General features: G+C 45.0%; 1 pseudogene; it reads left to right on the top strand.

Moving 5' to 3' along the window:
- The first annotated feature begins 22,938 nt into the window (after positions 1 to 22,938).
- LOC136613190 (olfactory receptor 10A7-like) lies at positions 22,939 to 25,586 on the top strand (annotated as a pseudogene).
- Positions 25,587 to 27,219: the final 1,633 nt, after the last annotated feature.

Below are 27,219 nucleotides of genomic sequence, written 5' to 3'. Positions count from 1 at the left end.
CAATTTTTTTTCACCGCTCTGTGTTAGCCGCCAGCTGGCTGCACAGTGTACGGTGACAGACACCCATAGAGGGAAAGTCCAATACACACTCTATACCCTGCATTGCATTGAAAAAAACATATTTTAAAAAATAAATCCTTTTTACGGCTGCTTGTGACCCAGTGCATTTCACTGCGTGGCCTGTGGGACTTGAGGTGCATCAAAACTGCATAGTGCAAAGCAAGGCCTGCGTTCAGCCTTCAGTAAAATTTTTTCCTGGGTGCAGTTAGTGTAACATAAGCGCTGTCTGCCTCCAAGTGCACGCCAAGAAACACCAATTTTTTTTCAACGCTCTGTGTTAGCCGTCAGCTGCCTGCACAGTGTATGGTGACAGACACCCATAGAAGGAAAGTCCAATACACACTCCATAGCCTGCATTGCATTGAAAAGAACATATTTTAAAAAAGAAATCCTTTTTACGGCTACCTGTGACCCAGTGCATTTCACTGCGTGGCCTGTGGGACTTGAGGTGCATCACAATTGCATGTTGCACATCTAGTCCTGCTTGCATCCTTCCTTATAATTTATCTCTGGCTTCATTTTGCGTTATATAACCGCTGGCAGCCACCAACTGCGCGGCAATAATTCACAAAACTTTTTACACCGCTCAGTGTCTGCTCGATTCGTAATCCACCATGCTGAGGGGTAGGGGTAGAGGACATGGACGCGGGCGAGAACACGGAGTTCCACATGAGGGTGTGGGCATAGACCCATTCCTGGTCCAGGTGTATCGCAGCCGACTGCTGCGGGATTAGGAGAGAGGAAAATTTCTGGGGTCCCCAGCTTCATATCACAATTTTTGGGTCCATGTCGTAGACCTTTATTAAAAAACGAGGAGTGTGCAGGTCCTGTCGTGAATGGCAGAAAGTGCATCCAGCAATCTATCGACCACCCAGTCTTCTACGCCGTCCACTGCTGCAACTCTGAATCCTCTGGCTGCTGCTCCTTCTTCCCAGCCTCCTCACACCATGAAAATGACACATTCAGAGGAGCAGGCAGACTCCCGGGAACTCTTTTTGGGCCCCTGCCCAGATTGGGCAACAATGGTTCCTCTCCCACCAGAGGGGTTTGTCGTGACCGATGCCCAAACTTTGGAAAGTTCCCGGGGTCCGGGGGATGAGGCTAGGGACTTCCGGCAACTGTCTCAAGAGCTTTCAGTGGGTGAGGAGAACGATGACAATGAGACACAGTTGTCTATCAGTGAGGCAGTAGTAAGGGCAGTAAGTCCGAGGGAGGAGCGCACAGAGGATTCGGAGGAAGAGCCGCTGGACGATGAGGTGACTGACCCCACCTGGTGTGATAAGCCAACTGAGGACAGGTCTTTAAAGGGGGAGGCAATTGCAGCCGCAGGACAGGTTGGAAGAGGCAGTGGGGTGGCCAGGGGTAGAGGCTGGGCCAGAGCGAATAATCCACTAGCTGTTTCCCAAAGCACCCCCTCGCGCCAAGCCACCATGCAGAGGCCCAGGTGCTCAAAGGTGTGGCAGTTTTTCACTGAGACCGCGGATGACCGAGGAACAGTAGTGTGCAACCTTTGTCGCGGCAAGATCAGCCGGGGAGCCACCACCACCAGCCTCACCACCACCAGCATGTGCAGGCATATGATGGCAAAGTACCCCACAAGGTGGGACCAAGGCCGTTCACCGCCTCCGGGTTGCACCACTGCCTCTCCCCCCAAGCCCCAACCTGCCACTGAGATCCAACCCACCTCTCACAACACAGGCTCGACCGTCTCCTGGCCTGGACTCACACCCTCACCTCCGCTGTCCTCCGCCCCATCCAGCAATGTCTCTCAGCGCAGCGTACAGCTGTCGCTAAGAGAATCGTTAGAGCGAAAGCGCAAAAATGCCACCATGGACCCGCATGCTCAAGCTTTAAATGTCCACATAGCCAAATTGATCAGCCTGGAGATGCTCCTGTACAGGCTTGTGGAAACTGAGGCTTTCAAAAACATGATGGTGGCGGCGGCCCCGCGCTACTCTGTCCCCAGTCGCGACTATTTTTCACGGTGTGCCGTTCCAGCCCTGCACGACCACGTCTCCCGAAACATTGCACGCGTCCTCACCAACGCGGTTACTGGCAAGGTCAACTTAACCACGGACACGTGGACAAGCACAGGCGAGCAGGGCCACTATATCTCCCTGACGGCACATTGGGTAAATTTAGTGGAGGCTGGGACCGAGTCAGAGCCTGGGACCCCTCACGTCCTACCCACCCCGAGAATTGCGGGCCGCAGATCGAAGCTGGTATCTGCGGCGGTTTATGCCACCTCCACTAAACTTTCCTCCTCCTCCTACGCAACCTCTGCCTCGCAGTCCAGATGCGTCAGCAGCAGCATGTCGCCAGCAGTGGGTGTTGCACGGCAGCACAGCGGTGGGCAAGCGTCAGCAGGCCGTGCTGAAACTACTCAGCTTAGGTGACAAGAGGCACACGGCCCACGAACTGTTGCATGGTCTGACAGAGCAGACCGACCGCTGGATTTCGCCGCTGAGCCTCTAACCGGGCATGGTCATGTGTGACAATGGCCGTAACCTGTTGGCGGCTCTGCAGCTTAGCAGCCTCACGCACGTGCCATGCCTGGCCAACGTCTTTAATTTGGTGGTTCAGCGGTTTCTGAAACGCTACCCACACTTTTCAGACCTCCTTGGCACATTTCTACAAGTCCTACATGGACGCTGCCGCCCTGCGGACCCTGCAACATCGGTTTAATCTGCCAGTGCACTGACTGCCTTGTGACGTACCCACACGGTGGAACTCTATGCTCCACATGTTGGCCAGGCTGTGCAAGCAGCGTAGAGCTATAATGGAATACCAACTCCAACATGGGCAGCGTAGTGGGAGTCAGGCTCCTCAATTCTTTGCAGAGGAGAGGGCATGTATGGCAGATATCTGCCAGGTCCTTGGAAACTTTGAGGAGTCTACCCAGATGGTGAGCGGCGATGCTGCAATCATTAGCGTCACTATTCCCCTGCTATGCCTGTTGAGAAGTTCCCTCCAAAGCATAAAGGCTGACGCTTTGCGGTCGGAACAGGAGACGGGGGATGACAGTATGTCGCTCGATAGCCAGACCACCCTCATGTCTATATCTCAGCGCGTTTTGGAGGAGGAGGATGAGGAGGAGGGGGAGGAGCAGGAGGAGGAGGGGGAACAGACAGCTGGGCCCACTGCAGAGGTTACCCATGCTGCTTGCCTCCCATCTGTTCAGCGTGTATGGCCTGTGGAAGAGGAGGAGGAGGATCCTGAAAGTGATCTTCCTAGTTAGGACAGCGATGTGTTGCGTACTGGTACCCTGGCACACATGGCTGACTTCATCTTAGGCTGCCTTTCTCTTGACCCTCTATTTAGACGCATTCTGGCCACTACGGATTACTGGGTGTACATCGTTCTCGACCCCTGGTATAAGGAGAACCTTTCCACTCTCATTTCCGAAGAGGAAAGGGGTTCGAGAATTATGCAATACCACAGGTCCCTGTTGGACAAACTGATGGTAAACTTTCCATCTGACAGCGCTAGCGGCAGAAGGTGCATTTCTGTGGGCCAAGTAGCAGGGGAGGCACGAAGATCACGCAGCATGTTCAGCGCAGGCAGGGGAACACTCTCCAAGGCATTTGCCAGCTTTATGGCTCCCCAGCAAGGCTGAGTCGGAGGGAGCACTGTAAAAAGATGGTGTGGGAGTACGTAGCCGATCGTACCACCATCCTCCGTGATGCCTCAGCTCCATACAACTATTGGGTGTCAAAGGTGGACACGTGGCACGAACTTGCGCTTTATGCCCTGGAGGTGCTGGATTGCCCTGCCGCTAGCGTCTTGTCAGAGAGGGTGTTTAGTGCAGCTGGGGGAATCATCACGGACAAGCGTACCCGCCTGTCAACTGCCAGTGCCGACATGCTTACACTCATAAAGATGAACAAAGCCTGGATTTCCCCAAACTTCTCTTCTCCATCGGCGGAGAGCAGCGGAACCTAAAGATTCTTTTCGCTGCAACCGCAGATAAAAGCACTCTTCTCTATCACCGGGAAAACGGGGCATTTATCTTTGTCAATCTGTCTCTGACATTAGTCCTCCTCCTGCTACTCCTCCTCCAGAAACCACATGTCATCGCGCTGAACGGACAATTTTTCTGCGGCCCGAAAGGCACATCTACATCTACCAATGTTTTTACAATTTTTCTAAGTTTCAAAAGTATTGAGACTTAAACATGAACCAATTTTTTCAACAGGGCTGCCTCCAGGCTCCGTTACAACTTAAGCAACAGTGAACTGTATCTTTAAAAAATGTTGATGGGTTTCACCTGCCCTCTCGGTTAATAAATTTTTCAGAGGTACACTTGTACTCTTGGTACACTAATTTTTGGGGCCCACGCCTACACTCTTATCCAACTAATTTTTCCGGCCTTCGCCCATGATCATGGTATCCCAATGTTTCAGAGGTTGGCCTATACTTTTGCTACAGAAATTTTACTGGGGTCTAAGAAAGTTACAGGGGTCTGCCTATACTGCTGCCACTTACATGTTACAGGGGTCTGCCTATACTGCTGCCACTTGAATGTTACAGGGGTCTGCCTATACTTCTGACAAGTAAATCTTACAGGGGTCTTCCTATACTGCTGCCACAAGGATGTTACTGGGGTCTGCCAGTATTGCTGCAACGTAAATGTTACAGGGGTCTGTCTATAGTTCTGCTACAGAAATGTTACGGAGATCTGTCTATAGTGTTACTACAGAAATGTTACAGGGGTCTGCGTATACTTCTGCTACAAAAATGTTACAGGGTTCTGCCTATACTGCTGCCACGTAAATTTTACAGGGGTCTGCCTATACTTCTACTACAGAAATGGTGCTGGGGTCTGCCTATACTGCTGCTACAGAACTGATACTGGGCTCTGCCTATATTTCTGCCACATAAATGTTACAGGGGTCTGCCTATACTGCTGCCACTTAAATGTTACAGGAGTCTGCTTATACTTCTGCTATCCAGGGCAATGCAATGGGATTTCTTTCTGTACCGTCTGTGGGTTCCTGCTAGCCACCCATGCTGTGAGTGCACACAGACTTGCCATAGTGGAGTTGTACCTGCCTGGCACTTTAAAAAAAAAACAGAATGTCTAGGGCATGGATTGTGGGTCGCAGCCAACATGTATTTCTCTCACGTCACCTCAGCTATCCGGGGCACTGCAATGGGATTTCTTTCTGTACCGTCTGTGGGTTCCTGCTAGCTACCCATGCTGTGGGTGCACACAGACTTGCCATAGCGGAGTTGTACCTGCCTGGCACTTTAAAAAAAAAAAACAGAATGTCTGGGGCATGGAGTGTGGGCCGCAGCCAACATCTATTTTCTCTCACGTCACCTCAGCTATCTGGGGCACTGCAATGGGATTTCTTTCTGCACCATCTGTGGGTTCCTACTAGCCACCCATGCTGCGGGTGCACACAGAGTTGCCATTGAGGTGTTTTACCTGCCTGTCCCCAAAACACTGACAGACTTGGGTAGGGTGGAGAGTGCAGATGGTTTACCCCTTGCGTTCTCGATGAGGTATCTGACACCCAAACAGAATGAGTAGTGTGTGGACACATGGAGTCCCCATTGCTATGTCACTCGCAGCACCATGGACCACACAAGGTGTTTGCTGGGACAGAGGCTGACCCAGGGACCGCTCACATACTTCCCAAACCGAGTATTGCTGCATTGTGGAGATGTGTAGAAGTGCTGGGCTGGCAGCGGACTCCCCTTTATGCCCACGTTTGCAGCTCCTGACGGAGGTGGCACAGGATTGGAATGAATATCGAACGTCAATCTATTATCAATTTTCAACAGCATTGTGAGCTATCGCCCACACTTTCAAAAAGGGTGAGTGCCTGGCCCTGCCAACCCTCTGCAGTGTGTGCCTCTGGTTCATCCTCATGGCAGATGCACTTATAAATAGACATGAGGGTGGTGTGGCTATGAAGCCAGTGTGTCGCATGAGGGCAGCTGAAGGCTGCGCAGGGACACTTTTGTGTGTGCTGCGGATGCAGGGTCGTGCGGGGGGCCTGGACAGCATGTAACCCAGGAGAAGAGGCAGCGGTGTGTCCCGCAGGCAGTGATTGTGCTTGGTTGGAGGTAGTGTGGTGCTTAGCTAAGGTGTGCCTTGCTAATGAGGGTTTGTCCGAAGTAAAAATTGTTAGCGGGGGGCACTCTTGCCGCTATTGTGGCTTAATAGTGAGACCTGGGAATCTGAGATGCAGCCCTGCATGTTGCCCCTCACCTGTCCTATCCGTTTCTGTGTCGTTTCCATCACTTTCGTAGGTTTTCCAGATTTTCACAAATGAAAACCTTAGCGAGCATCGGTCATATACAAAAATGCTCGAGTCGCCCATTGACTTCAATGGGGTTCGTTACTCGAAACGAACTCTCGAGCATTGTGAAAAGCTCGACTCGAGCACCGAGCACCCGAGCATTTTGGTGCTCGCTCATCTCTAGTGAACATGTATTAGATAAAGGATGCAGTAACAAATTAATTAAGTATCATGGGATTGTATTTAGCATGAGAAATTTATCAGATTGTTGGATATACTTTCATGCCCCTGTGTCAGCTAAAGCAATGCCATATTTTGTATGACCGCTAATAGAACACAAATTGTTTACCACTGTATGTTGGAATCTTCCTATTATATATCTACCTGAAGAACCGAGTAGAACATCTATAGGATTACCCATGACTGGATCGACTGGTGGCAAGTTAACATAACTAATAGAATCAATAAACTCTTTGAGTTCAAAGATGAGGATAGAAGTTAGTATAATAAACCCCATAGGAGACTTGAAATGGGCAATATACCAACTGAAGAGATACAGATCAAATTTTCTGCTCAAGATAAATTACAGTTTATACAATAAGAAACTAACCTAGGAACTAGTGTGGTTAAAAAGAGGCCTCCAATCCTTCTCCGATAGTTGCATAAGTCTACTTGGCGTTATGCCATAACATTTCCAATGGGAGATAGCACACAGTGTAGAGAATTAGGAGGATATTATAGATCATAGATAGAAGTGCAAGAACCCTTTCAGGTAAATGATGGGGTGAAATATGGTGTACACGATAACACTAAAAATGGTCAGCCTACGGTTACATGCAGCAGTAAAGCTTACAGTGAAGAACTCACTGCTGGTAGAGATTATTCTTGATGTTTTTTTTCCTGATACTCTGTTATTGGCATATATTGGAGATGCCTGCATACATGAAAAACAAATCAAGCTTCCTGATGGGATCTATGCAATCTGTGATAATAAAGCATATAGGTGAATTCCACAAGGTGCAGGAGGTACTTTTACCTTTACTAAGTTGGAGCCACAACATGAGACTGCAAAAATGATGAATTTCCCTACCAACACATTCATCCTAACATGTGGTGTAAACGTGATACACTTGACAAGAAGGTACATTTTACTCATACTCACTGAGCATAGAAAACAGGTGCAGCTTTGGGTTGGCCTATAGGTATGATGTTCAATTCACTAAGAAACACACATATGATAGAAGTACTGGGAGTAGCTTTTGATAACATTACAGATACATTATTTGATGCACTTGAAGTTCAGAATGAGTACACTAAACAGTTAATTTTGGTTACAAATTAACATACTGTGGTGCTGGACTACCTCAAAGCCTCACAAAGAGGGTGATATCAAATAGTTGGTTCATCCTGTTGTCCTTATATTGATCCTTCAGGAACATTGCAAATCACACATGGCATTGAGCAAGCTAGAAAGATTAAGGAACTATTCCATAAAGATTTATCCTAAGAAGAAATGCATACCCTGAATGGGTATCATATTTAAACCAAGTTAATTGGCTTAACGGTTGGGTAGTATGGTATCTGGCATAGTGCATATATTCCTACAGATTGTGCTTTTAATTCTGGTTGTTGTAGTCATTGTTAAGGTTCCCATTATACTGTTTTGAAAAATTATGAGCGCTAATTGCAGATGTTTTTCAGGAAAATCTTCAGTAAAACTTGTAGAGCAATCTGCACCTGATGTGCATGTTCTGGCCGTAATGATCACTGCAAAGCTGCCATGTACCTTGTGTGGAAAACATACCCTGCAAGAGTTTGACAGCTTCATGTACTGTGGACACCTACTTTCATCATAAAGAGCCAAATAATTTATCTACAATAGGCTATTAGTTGACTTATATTATTTATGGACTAACAGAATAACCATTCAATATTAATTTTACATTTGTGTGTAAATATATATATATATATACATATATATATATATATATATATATGTTATACATGATTACATCTACTTGCCGATGGCTTTATTTTTCATAACATTAGAAGTTGGGACCTTAGGGACTGATGAGGGATATAAAAATACCTGAACCAGTTGGAGGGATGGGATTGAGGAGGCAGGGGAAGATCTCTTGATGATCCTCAGTGTGGGCCTTTGTTAGGAAGGAATAGCAGGGATAGCAAATCTAGGGACTTTAAGAAGGTCCAATGCCTTTAAGACATGAGGGAAAAGGTCAGTGTGACTTCTACTGCAGTACACAATTTTGAGAATCTCAGGTACAAGTGTTCTACCAAACTATTAATGAATGAATGTCAGAATCTGGGGGGTGTTGTAGAGATAGTTGAGTTATGTCCTACATTGTCCAAGCATTGTGAAATATTGTGAAATCTTGGTGAGTTATGTCCTACATTGTAAAATCTTAAATGGTTAAACGGCCAGATGTCAGAGATATTTGCCAAATCTTGTTTTCCCCACATAGACCATTTCTTACCCTGAGAAGATTATTTTTCAGCCAAAAATAGATTTAGTCATATATCTTGATCTTGTCATACTTGCAAGACAACCTATTTCTATACATGTTGTACCACCTTCTTTTATCAAACTGTCCTAGGCCCAGTGTTTTTCACAATTTTTATAAATGATCTAAAAGAGGAAATTGATGGGAAACTGATCAAATTTCCTGACGATGCAAAGCTAAAGGTGAGAGAGAGTATTCAAAAAGATTTAGAACAGCTTGAACAATAAGCGGCGACTAACAGAAGGATATTTAACAAGGAGAAATGCAAAGTCCTGCATCTGGGCAAGAAAAATTAAAAAAGCAGATACAGAATGGGAGAAATTGGGCAAAGCAGCACCACATGTGAAAAAGACTTTGGTATATGAACGTATTATAGACTGAACATGAGTCAACAATGTGATGGAGCAGCCAAACAGGCAAACACAATTCTGGGATCTATTAAGAGAAGCATAGAGACTGGATAATGTAAGGTAATTATCCCCCTCTTCTCTTCCTTAGTCTGACCTCATCTGGAATACTGTGTCCAGTTCTGGGCACTACACTTTAAACAAGACATAGACAAACTGTAGCAAGTTCAGAGAAGAGTTACCAAGATGGTTAGCAGTCTGCAAATCGTGTCCTATGAGGAATGGTTGCTTTACAAAATAGAAGGCTGAGAGGAGAATAAATAGCTGTCTAAAATATCTGAAGGGCTGTCACAGTGCAGAGGGATCAGCCTTCTTCTCATCTGCACAAGGAAAGACTAGAAGCAATGAGATGAAACTGACAGGAAGGAGACACAAATTAGATATTAGAAAAAAAAAATTGACAGTGAGAGTGATCAATGTGTGGAACAGATTGCCACAGGAGATGGTGAGTTCTCCTTCAATGGAAGTGTTCAAACAACGGCTGGACAAATATTTGTCTGGGATGATTAAGTGAATTCTGCACTGAGCAGGGGGTTGGACCCAATGATTCTGGAGGTCCTTTCCAACTCTACCATTCTATGTTTATATGATTCTATAAAAAATGATGAAGGGCAGTCCACACCATAGGCTGTCACCCTTGGATTCAAGTCAGTTCTGTGTTGCTTGAAATATTACTAAGTGTGCTGTCGCATATAACTTCTGAGTACCAATTTTACCTGATCTGGTGATTTCTTTCACTTTTGGAGGCCCCAGCGAGATTTGTTGTTTTAAACTTCTCACTGAACAAAGGGCAGTTGACTCTTCGCTCCACTGGATGAGAGCGACTCAGGGAATAGATTATTTTTTTTAATCTTGCTTTCCCCTTCAGAATGGGGGTTAGTTGTCACGTCAGTGGAGAGTACAAAATCAGCATTTTAAACTTGATCTGTTTACATGTCCTATCTGTCTTAAAGCACTGAAAACAGACAAAGCAGTAACTCTTACTTAACCATTCCATAATGTTTCCTGCTCTGCATTCTTTGGTGTGTCTGCATGCATAAGATTACACAGTATAAATGCTGTGCATCCTTGTGAGAAAGCTCAAGTTTGATACATTATAGATTGGGTTGAAATATTACTGAGTGGGGCTGGTGAGGATCAAGCAGTAATGGTACACATTAGCACCAATGACAAAGGGATTTAGGTTTAAAGGTGTTTTGTCATTTAAAAAAATCTATACTCTCCTATTCTTCCCCAAGCAGACCCCTTACCACATCTTCTCCTCGCTGATCTTCTCCAGTCCCCCAGTTCAGGTCACTGCAAGCCGTCTGGATCCTCTCCTTGTTATGAAATGTGCATTCCTCACATTCTTCTTGAAGTAATGCTGATGTATTGCAGAGACAGCGGGCATGCACAGTCTCTGCAATAGCTTGGCATTCCTTGTTGGCTGTGAACTGTGATGTAGTGTACTTTGCCAGGCAGAAAGGAGACTGCATATGAATGTCCATAACATCACAGGAAGCAGAGGAATCAGCCAGCTGGAGGTGAATTAACCCCCTAGCATTGCAGGAGAAAAGAAAGGATCAGGAAGAAGATAAGGTAAGTAGACTGCCTAGGGAGTAATAGGTGAGTATAGAATTTTCTTTTTTAATGACAGAACCCTTTCAAGGCAAGGACTTCCAAGATAGTATTTTCTGAAATACTATCCGTACTACGTGCCACACCAGAATGGCAGAAGGAAATTAGGGAGTTAAACAAGTGGCTCAATAGTTGGTGAAGTAAGAAGGAGTTTGAGTTTCTGGAGAACTGGGCTGACTTTATTATTGGTTACAGGTTCTACCATAGTAATGGGATGTATTTCAATGATGAGGGAGGAACTGTGCTGGGGAAGAAGATGGCTGGAAGATTGGATGAGTGTTTAAACTAGGCCCAGGGGGAGAGCAACAAGAGAGATAGAGGGGGAGATAGTATACATAGAGATCTGAGACTAAACAATGAGAACGGGGTGGAGTGGTGGGAGGGGTCAGTAAAGTTAGAATTTGCAGAACAGTAAAAAAAGATACACTTAATCCATTAAGGACCAAGTGGGGTAAATATAAGGCTCTTAGTCCTTGCTTCAATCATGGCCAATAGCAGATGTTAATCACAGCTGAGGACCTAGAGGATAGGGAGAAGCGGTTTTAACAATGAGCGCTATGTATTACTTCCACTTAATGACTGCCGGGTGTCCTCTGTTGCAGAAGAGATGCAGGGTTCTAGTGATGTGGGAACCCTCACTGAAAAAATCTCAGGACGGGTAAGTGTCCTCAAACTACTGGTGAGAAATATAACCAACTACCTGCAGGACACTACGGACTTACTGAACAAACTGCTAACCGTAGCTTACTTCCCTGATGGCACCATCTTGGCCTCCATGGAATCAGTGTTACAGCTTACAAGATTCGTCCTCACAGACAATTATTTCTCCTTTGGCAAGTAGATATTCCTGCAACTCACCGGAACCGCTATGGAACCCTTTCATAGCAAAACTGAAGAGGGACTTTCTGGCCTCCTGCTCTAGCAAACTGTTGTCCTACTTCCACTAGATTGATTACATCATAATCATCTGGACCAACACCAAACAAGAACTAATAAAATTTCATGAGAGATTGAATGCATTTCACCCTACCATAAACCTGACATTAAGCTAACTGTATACAGAAATAAACTTTTTGGACACCACCATAAAAATTTCAAACAACTTAATACAGACATCCCTATACCGGAAACTGATTGATCGGCCCACATACCTTAGATGGGACAGTTTCTTCCCAAAGCACATCCAAAACTCTATTGTTAACAGCCAGGCCATTAGATACAACTGAATCTGCTCCAATCCAACAGACAGAAAGGAACATTCATACAATCTTAAAAAGATATTTTTTAAATCAGGGCTACCATCCCACCTGAATTGATGATCAAATCCCTAGAGCCACCAGGATACCCAGAAATCAACTACTTCAATACACAGAGAAGGAAGAAAGCAGTCACGTACCTATAATAGAGACCTACAATTCACAGCTAGATGTACTAAGTAAAACCACAAAGAAGCTCCATCATACCCTACACAAGGATAACTGCCCAAAAACCCTATTCCTGGACCATCCCCTTCTGTGTTACAGGTAATCACCAAATATAAGGAACTTTATATTAAAGAGTGCATTGCCCTCTGACGCAAAAAAGAACATATCCCTGCAATGTAAGGAACTACAAGACCTGCTCATATGTACTGACAACGGACAGAATACAAATCCCCAACTCACAGCAGGACTACAAGATCCCGTAACATTCACATGTTCCACATCCAATGTTGTGTACCTGATTCTTTGCAGCAAAAGTGCTGCTGGGGGACTTTATATTGGAGAAACAGGACAAAAACTTAAAGCAAGGATGAGGTGTCACTGCCACACAATTAAAGAAAAAAAGACCAACCTACCTGTGGCTGAACATTTCTCTTGTCACAGATATAACACAGAACATATGCAAGTTACCATATTAAAAGGCTATTTCAAATATCTACATCACAGGAGAATTTGGGAGCATAAATTTATTACCACCGTTAACACGTAAGATCAGAATTAATATCGGAGGAAGCTATCTACACCAGTAGAGAATATAAAAAATCTGCAGAAAAGATAACATGCTGGCCTGGTGAACCCCTAACACAAATTTAGAGACCATAAAACTTTCACGCCCCTTACCAGTGGACTATTTACATATTTACACCTCTACTCATCTTGTACTGGTATTATTTTAAGTTCAAATGAATCACTACATGTGTGTGCTTTTTCATCCTGTTATGGCATTGATTTAAGTGGAAATTAATCCCACCATGCCTGTGCCTGTTCATATGCATGTATAAATGCATGTTTCTTCAGATCTACTCTATGAGCCTGAAGAAGAACCTTGCATAGGTTTGAAAGCTCGCTATAACATAATGTATCTTTGTCAGCCATTAAAAGGTATAATATCTACAAGGTTACTTGGTTTCTCTTGCTGAGAATAATACATGGAGGGAAAAACAATAATAAAAATCCTCATAAGGGTCCTCTATAGGCAACCAAAAATAACAGAAGCCATTAAAAATCTATTACTGAGGCAAATAGATGAGGCAGCAAATCAAAATTATGTAATTATTAAGGGGGACTTTAGTTATTGACAGAAACTTGTTACCTTTCTGAGATTTAACTCTGCATAGTTAAAGATAATTACTAGAGATGAGCGAGCACCAAAATGCTCGGGTGCTCGTTACTCGGGACAAAATTTTCGCGATGCTCGAGGGTTCGTTTCGAGTGACGAACCCCATTGAAGTCAATGGGCGACCCGAGCATTTTTGTATATCGCCGATGCTCGCTAAGGTTTCCATTTGTGAAAATCTGGGCAATTCAAGAAAGTGATGGGAACGACACAGCAACGGATAGGGCAGGCGAGGGGTTACATGTTGGGCTGCATCTCAAGTTCCCAGGTCCCACTATGAAGCCACAATAGCGGCAAGAGTGCCCCCCCCCCCCTACCAACAACTTTTACTTCTGAAAAGCCCTCATTAGCAATGCATACCTTAGCTAAGCACCACACTACCCCCAACAAAGCACATTCACTGCCTGCATGACACTCCGCTGCCACTTCTCCTGGGTTACATGCTGCCCCCCCCCCCCCCCCCGCACGACTCAGTGTCCACAGCGCACACCAAATTGTCCCTGCGCAGCCTTCGGCTGCCCTCATGCCACACCACCCTCATGTCTATTTAAAAGTGCGTCTGCCATGAGGAGGAACCGCAGGCACACACTGCAGAGGGTTGGCACGGCTAGGCAGCAACCCTCTTTAAAAGGGGCTGGGCGATAGCCCACAATGCTGTACAGAAGCAATGAGAAATATAATCCTGTGCCACCGTCATCAGGCGCTGCACACGTGGGCATAGCAATGGGGAACCTATGTGCCACACACTATTCATTCTGTCAAGGTGTCTGCATGCCCCAGTCAGACCGCGGTTTTTTATAAATAGTCACAGGCAGGTACAACTCCGCAATGGGAATTCCGTGTTCACCCACAGCATGGGTGGCTCCCTGGAACCCACCGGCTTTACATAAATGTATCCCATTGCAGTGCCCATCACAGCTGAGATAACGTCCGATTAAATGCAGGTGGGCTTCGGCCCACACTGCATGCCCCAGTCAGACTGGGGTTCTTTAGAAGTGGACACATGCAGTTACAACTCCCTGTGGACCCACAGCATGGGTGGGTGCCAGGAAGCCACCGGCGGTACATAAATATATCCCATTGCATTGCCCATCACAGCTGAGATAATGTCATGTTAAATGCAGGTGGGCTCCGGCCCACACTGCATGCCCCAGTCAGACTGGGGTTCTTTAGAAGTGGACACATGCAGTTACAACTCCGTGTGGACCGACAGCATGGGTGGATCCCTGGAACACACCGACGGTACATAATATATCCCATTGCAGTGCCCAGCACAGCTGATGTAACGTCAGCTTTAATGCAGGTGGGCAAAAAATTAATTGGATTACATTGTAGACGAGAGCCCCAAAAAATTGGTGTATCAACAGTACTAATGTACCTCAGAAAAATTGCCCATGCCCAACCAAGAGGGCAGGTGAAACCCATTAATCGCTTTGGTTAATGTGGCTTAATTTGTAACTAGGCCTGGAGGCAGCCCAGTTAAAATAAAAATTGGTTCAGGTGCAAGTTTCAACGCTTTAATGAGCATTGAAACGTATAAAAATTGTTTACAAAAATTATATGACTGAGCCTTGTGGGCCTAAGAAAAATTGCCCGTTCGGCGTGATTACGTCAGGTTTCAGGAGGAGGAGCAGGAGGAGGAGGATGAATATTATACACAGATTGATGAAGCTTTAAGGTCCACGTTTTTGATGGTGATAGAGAGCAATGCTTCCATCCGCGGGTGCAGCCTACGTATTGTTTAGGTACTGCTGCTGTCCGCTGGTGGAGAAGAGAAGTCTGGGGAAATCCAGGCTTTGTTCATCTTTATGAGTGTAAGCCTGTCGGCACTGTCAGTTGACAGGTGGGTACGCTTATCCGTGATGATTCCCCCAGCCTCACTAAACACCTTCTCTGACAAGACGCTAGCCACAGGGCAAGCAAGCACCTCCGGGGCATACAGCACAAGTTCAGGCCACGTGTCCAGCTTCGACACCCAGTAGTTGTAGGGAGCAGAGGCGTCACAGAGGATGGTCGTGCCATCAGCTATGTACTCCCTCACCATCCTTTTACAGTGCTCCCTCCGACTCAGCCTTGACTGGGGAGCGGTGACTCAGTCTTGCTGGGGAGCCATAAAGCTGGCAAAGGCCTTGGAGAGTGTTCCCCTGCCTGCGCTGTATATGCTGCCTGATCTCCGCACCTCCCCTGCTACCTGGCCCTCGGAACTGCGCCTTCTGCCACTAGCGCTGTCAGATGGGAATTTTACCATCAGTTTGTCCACCAGGGTCCTGTGGTATAGCATCACTCTCGAACCCCTTTCCTCTTCGGGTATGAGAGTGGAAAGGTTCTCCTTATACCGTGGGTCGAGCAGTGTGTACACCCAGTAATCCGTAGTGGCCAGAATGCGTGTAACGCGAGGATCACGAGAAAGGCATCCTAACATGAAGCCAGCCATGTGTGCCAGGGTACCTGTACGCAAGACATGGCTGTCCTCACTGGGAAGATCACTTTCAGGATCCTCCTCCTGAAAGGATGACAGGCAAGCTGCATCTGTACCCTCAGCAGTGGGCCAAGCTGTCTCTTCCCCCTCCTCCTCATCCTCCTCATGCTCCTCCTCCTCCACGCGCTGAGATATAGACAGGAGGGTTCTCTGACTATCCAGCGACATACTGTCTTCCCCCGCCTCTGTTTCCGAGGGCAAAGCGTCTGCCTTTATGCTTTGCAGGGAACTTCTCAAGAGGCATAGCAGAGGAATGGTGACGCTAATGATTGCAGCATCGCCGCTCACCATCTGGGTAGACTCCTCAAAGTTTCCAAGGACCTGGCAGATGTCTGCCAACCAGGCCCACTCTTCTGTAAAGAATTGAGGAGGCTGACTCCCACTGCGCCGACCATGTTGGAGTTGGTATTCCACTATAGCTCTACACTGCTCATAGAGCCTGGCCAACATGTGGAGCGTAGAGTTCCACCGTGTGGGCACGTCGCACAGTAGTCGGTGCACTGGCAGATGAAACCGATGTTGCAGGGTGCGCAGGGTGGCAGCGTCCGTGTGGGACTTGCCGAAACGTGCGCAGAGCCGGCGCACCTTTCCGAGCAGGTTGGACAAGCGTGGGTAGCTTTTCAGAAAGCGCTGAACCACCAAATTAAAGACGTGGGCCAGGCATGGCACGTGCGTGAGGCTGCCGAGCTGCAGAGCCGCCACCAGGTTACGGCCGTTGTCACACACGACCATGCCCGGTTGGAGGCTCAGCGGCCCAAGCCAGCGGTCGGTCTGCTCTGTCAGACCCTGCAGCAGTTCGTGGGCCGTGTGCCTCTTCTCTCCTAAGCTGAGTAGTTTCAGCACGGCCTGCTGACGCTTGCTCACCACTGTGCTGCCACGACGCTCGACACCGACTGCTGGCGACGTGCTGCTGCTGACACATCTTGATTGCGAGACAGAGGTTGCGTAGGAGGAGGAGGAGGAGGGTGGTTTAGTGGAGGAAGCATACACCGCCGCAGATACCACCACCGAGCTGGGGCCCGCAATTCTGGGGGTGGGTAGGACGTGAGCGGTCCCAGGCTCTGACTCTGTCCCAGCCTCCACTGAATTCACCCAATGTGCCGTCAGGGAGATATAATGGCCCTGCCCGCCTGTGCTTGTCCACGTGTCCGTTGTTAAGTGGACCTTGCCAGTAACCGCGTTGGTGAGGGCGCGTACAATGTTGCAGGAGACGTGGTCGTGCAGGGCTGGGACGGCACATCGGGAAAAGTAGTGGCGACTGGGAACTGAGTAGGGCGGGGCCGCGGCCGCCATCATACCTTTGAAAGCCTCCATTTCCACAACCCTATACGGCAGCATCTCCAGGCTGATAAATGTGGCTATGTGCACATTTAACGCTTGAGCGTGCGGGTGCGTGGCGGCGTACTTGCGCTTGCGCTCGCGCTCCAACACTTGCGCTAGCGACGGCTGGACGGTGCGCTGAGAGACATTGGTGGATGGGGCCGAGCACAGCGGAGGTGAGGGTGTGGGTGCAGGCCAGGAGACGGTAGTGCCTGTGTCCTGAGAGGGGGGTTGGATCTCAGTGGGAGGTTGTGGCACAGGGGGAGAGGCAGCGGTGCAAACCGTAGGCGGTGAACGGCCTTCGTCCCACCTTGTGGGGTGCTTGGCCATCATATGTCTGCGCATGCTGGTGGTGGTGAGGCTGGTGGTGGTGGCTCCCCGGCTGATCTTGGCACGACAAATGTTGCACACCACAATTCGTCGGTCGTCTGCACTCTCAGTGAAAAACTGCCACACCTTTGAGCACCTCAGCCTCTGCAGGGTGGCATGGCGCGAGGGGGCGCTTTGGGAAACAGTTGGTGGATTATTCGGTCTGGCCCTGCCTCTACCCCTGGCCACCGCACTGCCTCTTCCAACCTGCCCTGCTGCTGCACTTGCCTCCCCCTCTGAAGACCTGTCCTCAGTAGGCGTAGCAAACCAGGTGGGGTCAGTCACCTCATCGTCCAGCTGCTCTTCCTCCGAATCCTCTGTGCGCTCCTCCCTCGGACTTACTGAAATTACTACTACCTGAGTGATAGACAACTGTGTCTCATCGTCATCGTCCTCCTCACCCACTGAAAGCTCTTGAGACAGTTGCCGGAAGTCCCCAGCCTCATCCCCCGGACCCCGGGAACTTTCCAAAGGTCGGGCATCGGTCACGACAAACACCTCCAGTGGGAGAGGATTCAGAACCATTGCTGCCCATTCTGGGCAGGGGCCCGAGAACAGTTCCTGGGAGTCTGCCTGCTCCTCAGAATGTGTAATTGTAATGGAGTGAGGAGGCTGGGAGGAAGGAGGAGCAGCAGCCAGAGGATTCAGAGTTGCAGCAGTGGACGGCGCAGAATTCTGGGTGGTCGATAGATTGCTGGATGCACTTTCTGCCATCGACGACAGGACCTGCTCACACTGCTCATTTTCTAATAAAGGTCTACCGCGTGGACCCATTAATTGTGAGATGAATGTGGGGACGCCAGAAACGTGCCTCTCTCCTAATCCCGCAGCAGTCGGCTGCGATACACCTGGATCAGGACCTCGGCCTGTGCCCACACCCTGACTTGAGCCTCCGCTTATTGGCCTGTGGTTGGAGGCTGACTTCGCTTACGGAACGCACAGCAGAGGCAGGAAAGAATTTTGCGCAAGCCTGCTGTAACACTTAGCTGGCTGCGTATGAATTAGGACAACTACCCCCAGCAGAGACGCAGTACAGTCAGGACGGTCACAGGCAGCCCAAATAGATTTTTTTTCCCAAATTTTTTTGGAAAAGCCCACTGCCTATATAGACTGTCTATGTCTTTCACTGTCCCTGCCTCACCACTACTGGCCCTGGACTATGTAAAATTAGTGCTCTTGACGCAATGCTCTGCGCGGCCGATATACAAAAAAAAAAAGTGCAACACTGCAAAAAGCAGCCTCAACAGTACTGCACACGGTCAGATGTGGCCCTAAGAAGGACCGTTGGGGTTCTTGAAGCCTAAAATCAATCCTAACACTCTTCCTATAGCAGCTCCGGCATCAGCAGCACTTTCCCTGATCTCTGTCAGAATGCATCTGTGGCGAGCTGCGGGAGGGGCCGATTTATATACTTGGGTGACACCTGATCTCGCCAGCCACTCACTGCAGGGGGGTGGTATAGGGCTGGAACGTCGCAGGGGGAAGTTGTAATGCCTTCCCTGTCTTTCTATTGGCCAGAAAAGCGCGCTAACGTCTCAGAGATGAAAGTGAAAGTAACTCGAACATCGCGTGGTACTCGTTACGAGTAACGAGCATCTCGAACACGCTAATACTCGAACGAGTATCAAGCTCGGACGAGTACGTTCGCTCATCTCTAGTAGTAATATATAATAGTGCGAACGTCATAGGAGTCCCCAAATGAGAGAACCCCACTGAATCCAGGTACACTACATCACGCTGTCAGAGCAGTTTCTTAGAATCCAGGTCAGAAGAGGTTGGATAAAGCCATTTTATTCATGATGTATAAAACAGGACAGCAATGTGTTTTGGAGGGCAGAGGGCTTCCTTTATCAAGCATATGTAGGAATAATAATGTACAAAGACAGTGCATATGTTTATCAAATTCTTAGTTTCCTTATCTTTATTGCTGTCAATGGATGAGGTGGGGCTTGAAATTCACGTCATTTGCAAGACTTGTTACACATACCACCGTGGAACTGGATATTCTCACTTTCCCGAAGTCCTGTTGGAGCAACATGTCTGGAGTGCCTGTTTGTGTGCCCCATTTCCCGAAACCATGCGTCGCATGCACTAGCGTTCCAAATAGTAAAAAGAAATTCACTCCATCGACTGGAAGTGTCGTTGTACCAATAATAATATAGTAAAAATACACTGTTGTAGAAAAGGATAATAAGACATCAGCAAAATAATAAAAGCAGAACATAAACTGAAGAATAAAAACAGAATAAATGCAAAAATAATAGTATAGTAATGTATTCAAATGCTACAATATGAATGGACTTACGAATACTCGTTTGTGATAAAGGGAAGAAATATACGCCACTTAGTAAAAACTGAATTCAGTCAAAAGATCAAAAGGTTCTTATCCTAAGGGCATTAATAGTCCAGCCTACAAATTGTAAGCCACACGGACCCTCTAGTATATAGATGATGAAATAGGAGCCATGATTCAAGATGACACTCAGGTTAATAGAGACGCTATCATGTTCCAAATGGATCTCCTTCTGGTTGTGAGAGATATTTGAACAACACTTATAGCCTCGCTTTCCATACCTGAAGGAGCCTTTCAGGGGTTTATGTTCTGTTTCAGCCAAATATTTCACATTTTGACTCATCAGTCGAGAGGACCTGCTGCCATTGTTCTGCACCTTAGTTCCTATGTTTATGTGCTTAGGCTTGTAGTCCACCATCAGGGCTACAGGCTGCATCTCATCTTTGTTTTTTTTGTTAGTCTATCTATTTAAACTTTGTAGGTAGGGAGATTGTGCCTTTTTTCAGCTAGTGAGACCTAGAGCAGGGACTGAAGCCCTTTATAATCTGTTGCAACTCTACACAGCTATCTAAGATATTTAACCCTTTCCAATCCACTGTCTGACGTCTTCAGATATTCTGATTGAAGGCTGTACAGCTCCGATGTCAGAAGATGTCCGGCAGAGTATTATTACTGTATATTACTGGCCGCTCTGTTGTTGGGGGCCTCTCCAGCATGTCCCATACCACAGTACTGTCTCTAGCCAGCAGATGGCACCATTATATAATGGCCGAAAGAGAAACCTTGAATCCAAAATTGGATTGCAAAGGGTTAACCTGGCTAACTCAAAGCTTTCTATCTCGAGACTAGCTGTAGTATATTTTTGGGACCTGGTTGTCCCTAGTCAGTCTAGATATGTAGTTAGTAAGGGAGTATTTCTGGGAGGTTTAATCAACAGTGGTTAGATCTCAACCTGTGGAACTTAGTTGTCCCTGGTTAGCCTTGAATCTACTATATAGGAAAATTCTCACAGAGAATAGGACGTTCGGAGTGGGGAATCAAAAATCTGAGTGATTGACTCAAAAAGCTAGCTACTACTCCCTTAGGGTGGCTTCACACAAGCGTGTTTTTGTGCGTATATAGGTACGTACTTAAGTGCACACCCATGTATGTGCAAAAACACGCGTGAATGCAGGTCCGTGCATTGTTTTTAATGGAGCTGCTGCCGGCGGCTCCATTGAAAACAATGGTCTGCCGACACCCCTGCATTCCTTTTCAGGGAAGGGGTTTATATATAAGCCCTTCCCTGATAGAGAAAGATTTTAATGTAAAAAAAAAAAAGTAAAAAATACACTTAGTAGAGATGAGCGAACGTACTCGTTTCGAGTAATTACTCGATCGAGCACCACAATTTTCGAGTACTTCTGTACTCGGGTGAAAAGATTCGGGGGCGCGAGGGGCGGGAGGAGGCGTGGCGGAGCGGGGGGTAGCAGCGGGGAACAGGGGGGAGCCCTCTCTCTCTCCCAATCACAGGCAGCTCTCGCCCGTCATTCATTCGTATTTTTTTTTTTTGTATGGCAGATCCACACTAAAATCCACAATGGAGTGAAGATCAGGTAATTGAAATAGAGCTTGGTGGAAAGCTGCGATTGACGTAAATGCCTTATCGCTAATATACCCTGCCGGGTCTGTGGCAAATATGAGGAAACATAGGCCTTCATCAGTTCAGAAATCCAAAGACGTTTGTGACATTCAGCAGTGGATTTTAAATAGCATTTCAAAATTAAGTCGCAGGCAGTCCTAGCAAGTTGGTGTATTATGAAGATCATGTCGGTGAGTGCTGAAATCTCTGAATCTGGAACCATACTGAAAAGCGTGTGCAGGAACTGAGAGAGTCCGACAAAGCTCAATCCATAAATTACTGTAGATGGTTTCTGACTATGATTGAGGGCTATTCAACCCATTGCTGCACTTTATGTCAGATAAGGTTCAATTTATTTATGAGGACATCTAAATTCACAGGATACAACGTTCTGCTCTACAGAAAATCTCCGCCTGACTGTGCAGTGTCAGAAACACGAATAGTGGGACCAATGCCAAGGTTTCTCTGGATATGTTTGAACAGTTTTATGATCACCTAACTCCAGAAGGAAGGGTGTACTGGTTTTTCCAACAAGATGGGACAACATGCCACAATTCCCATGGACTCACATCATGAACTGTTTATGGAAGAGTGGACTGTGAGCAATGAGTTATGGCCACCTCATTCCCCCAACTCGTCAAAATGCAATTTGTATCTGTGTGAAAAGTTAAAGCAGAACATGTGCACCAATAATCCACATACCCTGGATGGACTAAAGAAATACATCATGAATACTATCTGCAGCATCACTGTTGAAGAGCTGCAGGCAGTATCAGCCAACATATTGTGACATGTCCACAAATGCATAGAATTGAATAAGCACCATTTCCAGTATCTGTTGTAACATGTATGGATTCAATAGAGCTATTAAAAAACAAAAAACACCTGCTCGCTCTTCCTGTCACAGTATTGTGAAAGGTGGGCAAATTTTATGTGGCCCATTCTGTATTATTAAAGTCTTCTCTGTTTGTCAATTCTAGTTTTGTCTAATTTATTATTATGATCAGCACACTACATATGAACATAAATTTGAAGCCTTAAATCTTTTTTAGTCCTAATGAATGGTCCGGTGTATTTACTTCCTGATTCCCGCCAGTGTTATTTTTATGTATTATTTAAATCATTATTTCACACATAAGTCAACAGAACACAAATCCCTGTAGATGGGTTTTCCTTCTGGGGCCTCATCTTCTGTTTATATATAAGAAGCGAGTCGATTTATTTTCGTAATATAATTGTACCATTTACAGATTGTTATACGCTTCGTCTTCCCATATTTTTCTGCCTTTATCCACTATCATGTTGTACATATCATCATAGTGTAGATACGTCTACTGATGGTTTTTATTCTTGGGTCAATACTGAGATTATCCATTTACTGTCATCATTAGGAAAAGGATCATGAATGTATCTGAGGTAAGTGAGGATAAAGACAAGGCTGGGATCAAGCATCAGGTATTTGTTATGGAAAGATGGGAGCCAAATCTCAACCGAAATGCCCCAGCAACAACGTACACTTTTTTTTTTTTTTAGCAAATTTGATTTACAAACAGTTTTAAAAAAGTTAAACAGTTATCTCTAGACTTGCAACACATTATCATATCTATTGGTTACATATTTCAACCACAGATTTTACAAACAATAAAATCACTGTCAATATATATGTATATATATATATATATATATATATATATATATATATATATATATATATATATATGTATATATTACAGATGGAGAGTAAAGCTATCTTCTCACAGGACATCGGAGCTGCAGAAAATTTACTGCATTTCTGCAAATGGCCAATTTGCAGCTTTTTTCCCCTTATTTTATTGAAGAATAATGACAATTCTTTTTCAACATTTGCGCTATAATATTTTGCTTCACACATAAATAAAATACGTATTTATAAAACAATGAAAGTTTGTGTTGTGATTGTTCACTAATCGAAGAGTTTCTACCGCCGATGCTGATAATCCATTGGGAAGTAAGAACACACAAGAGGGCGATAACAAAGCACAAACAGTCATGTTGCTCTGATAATTGCTGGTTGTACCGCTCATCACCGTGTCGTTGGTCTGTGAGGGATTTTTGTGTAAAAATCATGCTAGAAAAATTACTTCATATATCCTAAAGCTTATTACATTTTTCAGGACACTTTCTAGTTTTAAAGATAATTTTTGCATTCGGAATGATATTCTTAACATTTTTCCTCCATTGAGCCATAGATGGAGGTTGTTTGTACATCCATTGCATCGTCACTGCTTTGCATATCAAATAAGCGTTCCACATAATAAAATCCATGCATGCTGTTGCCTTTGTTCGGTATACTGATTTCCCAGTAAACAAATCTCTGGGACTCTTGTTACTGGATGCTCACAACCTTACTAAGCAAATCAGTCACTTCACACTAAAAGGCTTGAATCTCAGTGCATCCCCACAATCACATGTATAGAATCAGCATCCGGTGGAAAACGTCTTTGTCACTGGGAATTGGTTCAACTACCCAAATTTGGATTTTTCTCTAGTTAACTCATTAATTGTCAGATATCCATGTTTATGCAACTGAGGGTGCGGGCAGACGAGCGTAGGCATATTTACGTTCGCACGAGCGCAACGTATAATCGCCCGAACGATCGTTTTTCACCGATCACGACCAGAGCTAGAAAGCGTATTTTCGTTTGTTCCTACTTTGCAAACGGTCTTTTCGGCGATCGAATATGCGTTGGCGCGTATTTCGGTCGCATATGTTCCGTTTTTTTTCGAATTGCCGTTTTTACGCACCGTAAAATCGCCCATGTGAACGAATACATTCGAAACCATTGCCTCAGATGGTCACGTATATACGTTTGGTCGCAAAAACGCGCTGTTTATGCGCTCGTCTGCCTGCACCCTCAATCAGCGAACATGAGTTATAGAAAAGGAAATATGTTGACTTATTAATAATATCACAGTTTAGATATCTGGGAGTTTACATAATACATAATACTAATATTTCTGAAGATTTAATATTGCTCATTTAATCCCCTTCTCTTAAAGATACAGATAGAATGTGGAATAAATAAACAGATGACTAATTATTAGCACTTTGCTGCTCTTTATGCAGGAGAACAATCTGACTGCAGTCCCTAAGTTTTTCCTGATAGGATTTCAAGGTTGCCAAAATTTGAGAATTTCCCTGTTCTGTCTTCTCCTGGTGCTTTACTGGGGGACAATATGTGGGAACCTCCTGATCATCATCCTGGTGTCCATCAGCAAGACCCTCCACACTCCAATGTACTTCTTTATCTTACAACTGTCCATCAGTGACATATTGTTACCCACAGATATTGTCCCCAACTTGCTCCACATTCTACTGAATAATGGGGGGGCCATTACTTTTTTTGGCTGCTTCACTCAGTTATATTTTTTTTGGTGCCTTAGAAGTATTTGAATGTGTTCTTCTCGCTGTAATGTCTTATGACAGATATGTGGCCATCTGTAATCCCTTCCATTACACCTCTATAATGACAAGTAAATCATGTGTGATATTGATCGCCATATCTTGGCTGATTGGTTTTTCTTGTTCATTCATTGAAACCTTAACAACCTCGATGTTGACATTTTGTGGACCAAACATCATTGACCATTTTTTCTGTGATCTTGTTCCTTTAATAGAAATTGCCTGTTGTAGCACTTTTATTATTGAGCTAGAGGACTATATAATGAGCTTTCCTGCACTCTTCATCCCAATCACAGTTATAGTAGTATCTTACATTAATATTGTTGTCACCATCTTGCAGCTTCAGTCCAGGATTAGTAGACAGAAAGCCTTCTCCACCTGTAGCTCCCACCTCATTGTGGTCTCCATATTCTACTTTAGCCTATTTAGTGTTTATATGTTCCCCACAGGAGGACAAACCTCCACAATGAGTAAAATCCTATCACTGCTATATACTGTGTTCACCCCATTGATAAATCCCATTATTTACAGTCTGAGAAATAAGGAAAGCAAAAAATCTCTACAAAAAACAATCATTAAATGTGGAATTTGTAGCACTGTTATATAATCTATTGTATTTATAAAGTAATACATAGTAACAGCAAATTTGAGAGTAATTTATTTGTTTTGCAACTCGTTTCAACACAGTTTGAACCATTTTTATTCTCTTACCCATTTGTGCAATATTTAGTATATGCTTACACTTGATTCTGTGTGTTTGGTGCCTTTTCTGGCAGTTTTCTTTCTGAGAAAAAACGGGCATTGTTCATATAGAATATATTCTTAGGTTAATTAAAGTGAGGGCAGCGCTCCAAATGGTATATTAAAAAACAAGGAAGGTTTTATGTCAGAGATGACTCACCTTGCATGAAAAACCACTTCCAAACAGGGGCAGCTGTCACACCAAATGTCCGGGTTTGCTTTAAGACTCAAATTTTGAGATTTTGCCAAAGTTCCCCTGTCCTTACTGGATATCCACAAGTTGAAGAGTGTCTATAGAATTTCAGCAGGCAAAGAAATACGTTGATCCTAAGATTAAAGGTTCTCATGCTCCAGATGTACAGTGTAAGACAATCAATTTATGTAGAAAGGTACCAAAATAATGGGACTGTCATTTACATTTTGATAAGGGGAGGGTTCAATGTCCAAGAACCCCCAATTAATCACAGCTGTACCGAGAAATTATCACATATGTTGTAGATAGAGTCCACGCTTACAACTTCTAGACCTTTGACATTTTTTTTTATTAAATACATAACCAGAAAAGGAAAGTGCAACACATTTCAAGGACAATGTCCTTCTTTAGCAAGCATACTGTAAGCATTGCGTAACGGAAGATATTTGATATGGACAGTTGATAATATATAAAATGAATTTAAACTAGGCAGTAAGAGACACCGTTGAATATACCAGAAAGCATCTTGTCTAATTTCTGTATGTACAGAGAGACATATGTCAAGATAAGATAAGAATATCAAGAAGGTTCCACATTTGGCTTAGAAACTGTACCAAGAATATCAAGATATAACTAATAAGCAGCGCTGATGCCTTTATTAACCGATAGAATAATGTAATAAAATATAAAGTACTCATGGAATGGGAGTATTTGTATGTATGTGTGTATATGTATGTATATATATATATATATATATATATATATATATATATATATATATGATGTTTGAATTATTACCTATGCCACAGAATAATCATGGAATGTTTTAGATAAAAATCACAGGGGCAAAAATCTTTTCTAATTATAAAGTCCTTCACAGTATAGATTAATTATTAAAACTCAATTTTATTATAATTCGTTAAAATATAACCCATGGGGCACACCAAACAAAAATAAAGACAAACCATTCCAGCCCTTAAGGACTATGTGGTGGCATTATCTCCCCATTTATTAATGGGAGAGGAAAGGAACTCAGCACAGTGAGCCACTCCGATTATTGGTATCGGAAAAGCCTATATTCTTCCTGGCTTTTCCACGTCAGGTAAGATTGTACTAATGTCTGGTTGCTGAGTTACTGGATATGCATCCCATCATCTATATCCTTCATTAATCTGTAGATGTGGTTTGTATTTCACTGGGAAATGAGATAACTTCACTGTTGTCATGTGGCCATAAGCAGTACCACTCATGTCTCACAAGGTGGGCAGTTTCTGTATTTCGTATCTCATTTCACACTACTTCTCTG

Source organism: Eleutherodactylus coqui, chromosome 2, assembly GCF_035609145.1.
Source record: "Eleutherodactylus coqui strain aEleCoq1 chromosome 2, aEleCoq1.hap1, whole genome shotgun sequence".
Lineage (NCBI taxonomy): Eukaryota > Metazoa > Chordata > Amphibia > Anura > Eleutherodactylidae > Eleutherodactylus > Eleutherodactylus coqui.
This window is presented reverse-complemented; position numbering and strand designations above follow the sequence as displayed.